We start from the raw sequence: 4,278 nt of genomic DNA on the forward strand, positions 1-4,278 counted from the left end.
AGGACTGATGTATTGGTATTAGCGACAGTATTCTTAACAAAGGTCGACGTCTTTTGACAGATAAGTAAAGATTCCTTCAACGAAATTCAGATCCTGTAAACTGCTCTCTACCCCACCTGGGATTCGACCCCGAGTCCAGTGGATCATCAGACAGCCTCTCTACCTGGAACAGGATTGATTAACTGGCTTAACATATGTCACCCAGAGGTTTTTCTTTTTAATGCAAGGAAGAAGGAACAAAAGGCCAGAAGCCCTCAAGATTCTTCCCTTCAAGCATATATATATATATATATATCTATCTATCTTTCTATTGCCAGACGCCTCAATCCCGTTTGGGGTGGCCACAAACAAATCGCCTCCAAGTCGCCCTGTCCCCCGCCATTTCACTGCCCTGCTCCCAACTCACACCCCCCTCTCTCATATACCTCTCCACCCGATCCCTCCATCTCATCCTCGGCCTCCCCCTCCCTCTTCCCCCCTCCACCTCACTCACATACACTCTCTTCGTCAGTCTTTCACCCTCCATCCTCTCCACATGGCCAAACCACCTCATATATATATATATATATATATATATATATATATATATATATATATATATATATATATATATATATATATATATATATATATATATATATATAAGAATAAGAGAGCCAGTTTCAAGATACCTTATTTTCGAGATACCTGGACACATTGCCTTTACAAGACTGAAGGTAATAGGCAGTAGATAATACGAACAAATGGAGACAGTTCCAGAGCTGATCTGTTGCATACATGCAGGACTGGGAATGGAGGTTAACTCTTGCATTGGAGAGGTGGACAGAAAAGGGATGAGAGTTTGCTGCTACATAGATACTATGCACCCATCAAAGTGGTGGAGGGATGGAAGCAGAAATTTCAGAGGAGTAGTGACTATTGAAGTAGCGACTGAAAAAAAGATAAGGATGCAATAATGCAGCAAAGATATAGAGGTTGACGAAAGCTAGTATAAGGAGAAGGGTTAATGAAACGAAATGCTGTATGTAGGGAGCCTCCCCACACATGAGAGTTGCACTCTGCACAAAGGCAAATAAAACCTTTGTATAAAGTCAGAAACTGTACAAGGATAACAAAGGCACGGAGTCTGCTTAGCACACCTAATCTCTTGGAAGCAGATTTTACAAGAGAGGTAATAATGGTCTTCCCAGGATAAATCCAGAGAGAATGAAAACTCCAAGTTTGTTCAAAGATGATGCAGGACAGAGCTGAATACTGTTAAAAATTAGAGGATATTCCTGCAGAAGATTCTGATGGGCCAAAAGATGTAAGAACTGAGTTTTTGATGAATTAAAAACAAGATTACTTTTACCCCATTCAGAGATACGAACCAAATCAGACATTAGGTGTGTCATAGAGTTATCCTTTGTCTGTTGAAGTAACTGCCGAGATCGAAGCTGGAGAAGCAAATGGAAAGATGAAGGGTCGAGTCATCAACGTATGAATGAATAGGGTTAGATGTACAGCTAAGAAGGTTATTGATGAAGAGAGAGAAGACAGTTGGTTATAGGACAGAGTCCCAAAGAACATCATCACTGATATATATATGAGAAGAACGGTGGTAGTCTACAACACCTGGAACAGAGCGACCAGAAAGAAAGCAGGAGACGAAGGCACAGATTGAGGGATAGAAACCACAAGAATGTGGTTTGGAATTTCAAGATTTATGCCAGACTCTATTGAAAGCTTTCAGGGTGTCAAAAACAGCTGCAAAGCTTTCGCACAGGTCCCGAAAGGAGAATGACCAAAAGCCTGAAAGGAAGGTGAGAAGATCACAAGGGGAGCGTCTCTGGTGGAACCCACACTGACGATCGGAAAGAAGTTTCTGATAGGAAAGATACTTTTTTTTTTTTTTTTTCCTAGGAATAAATTCAAAAACTTTAGAAATACACGATGTTAAAGCAAATGGGCGATAGTTAGAGACCTGGGAATGGTCACACTTTTGGGGGACAGACTGAATGAGAGCAAACTTCCAGCTAGAATAAAAGGTACAAGTCGACAGACAAAGGCAAAAGAGTTTACATGGGCAGAGTGTGAGCACAGAAGCACAAATTTTGAGGACAACAGAAGGGACTCCATCAAACCCATATGCTTTGTTACTATTAAAGCCAGTGATGGCAGAAAATACGTCAATTGAAGAAATTTTAATGTCAGCCATGAGGAAGTCAAAGGTGGGGGGGGGGGCGGAAGTGATGGAAGAACAGTGCCGGGATCGTTTAAGGAAAAACGGGAGAAACTCTGGGAAAAGAGTTATGAATTTCAGTAGAAGAAAGAGCTACGGAGCCATCAGAGCGGAAAAGAGAAGGGAAGGATGTTGAAGTAAAGTTGTTAGGTTATTGACAAGGTGCCAGAAGGAGCAAGAAGAATCTGATTCCGTGTTCAGAGCATTTAGTTCAAATGAAATTATTCTCAGCTGAACGAAAAACTGACCTTACATGGTTCCGGGCAGTCATAAAAGAGATGAGATTCAGGGGTGGTTTGGTTTCGGTACCTGCTGTTGCCAGCATTAGAAGAAGCGTGATTAAAGCAATGACTTTTTGGATTAGTAACACGATAAAAGGAAGGAATGTATGTTTCTATGTATGACAGAATAATCTTCGTAATGCGTACGGCACACTCAGATGGCTCGCGACCTTGGAAACAATGCTCATTCCAGGGAAATTAAAAGAAGTACTGCTTGAGGTCCTACCAATAAGCAGCTCCAAAGCGCCGCATTCTCTGCTCCTTGGGAGAGTCCACAGACTTTACTGGAGAGATAGGACACATTGTGATCAAAGGAGCCCAACTGTGAGATAATATTAACAGAGTAAGCGGAAGAATCAGATGTAAGGAAGAAGTCTAGTATGTTGGAGCTCTCTCCAAGGCAGTCAGGGATACGAGTAGGATGCTGTTCAAGCTGCTGTAGGTCATTAAGGATAGAGAAGATGTAGGGTTGTTCACCAGGTGAATCAGTGAAAGGAGAGGAGAATATATATATATATATATATATATATATATATATATATATATATATATATATATATATATATATATACATAGAGAGAGAGAGAGAGAGAGAGAGAGAGAGAGAGAGAGAGAGAAGACCTTAATTCACGCGAGGGTTAGGTTCTCGGACCCTTCGCGTATGTGGTAAATTCGCGTATATGTTCTGCCCTTGTGTGCACATAATTACGCATGTCTATTAAGTATATTACATCTCAATAATACTGTTTATGCACTACATACACCTTATAACCTAGCATAAAGTATGAAAAACAACAAAAATGTAAGAAATTTAACACTGAAACCTGACAAGCACAGGCGTAGGTGGAGACACTTCAGCAGCCTGGTGCACAAGCCCTCACTGCCTCCCATATGCTACATTCTGCCTTCTTTATTGTATGAACAGTTGACTCATTCACCCCAAACATGCGGTTCCAAGACAATTCACAGGTTCCAAGACAATTCACAGGGGTAGGTGGAGACACTTTAGCAGTCTGGAGGACTAGCCCTCACTGTCTCCCGTATTCTACGTTCTCCTTCTTTATTGTATGAACAGTTGACTCACCCCAAACATACGGTTCTGAGACATTTCACCATCAAGTCAATTCACCGTCAAAACATGGACAGTTCCCCATCATTCTATTAATATACTTATTATTGATTAATTAATACTTTAATAACTAATTTTCAGGGGGATTTTATAACTCATATAAGTAAAAAACTAATGTACTGTACTTGCTAAATAAACTGGTATGTAAATAAATGACGGGGAATCGTCCTGACGGAGAATTGTCGCCAACATTCCTCCCTGAAGTTTGTCCAACACTTTAACTTTCTCTGTCAGCAACATCACTTTACTAGTCCGTTTTGGTGTGTTACCACATGCATCACTAGCACTATGGTTAGGCCCCATGTTGGCAGACAAGGCAAGCAATCACTGGAAGGCAGAAAAATAACCCACAAATAACGATTGGCCAGTCATGCATGGTTCGACCGTCGGATTCAAACTGACTGTGGTGCGTGGTAGACCGACCTCCCACACACACATACACACACACACGCATATATATGCACACGGGGAGCAGGTAGGCATTTTATATTTTATTTATTTCTCTTGTATATTAAAATTATTTATTTGAATATTATAATTTTGTTATAATTATGTACGAAAAATTCGTGGATAACCGAAATCGTGTGAAGAAAGTTCGCGTGAATTAAGGGCTTACCTGTATATATATATATATATATATATATATA

This window comes from Coenobita brevimanus, chromosome 94 (genome assembly GCF_032717465.1).
Source record: "Coenobita brevimanus isolate Jiangsu-jjx chromosome 94, ASM3271746v2, whole genome shotgun sequence".
Taxonomy (NCBI): Eukaryota; Metazoa; Arthropoda; class Malacostraca; order Decapoda; family Coenobitidae; genus Coenobita; species Coenobita brevimanus.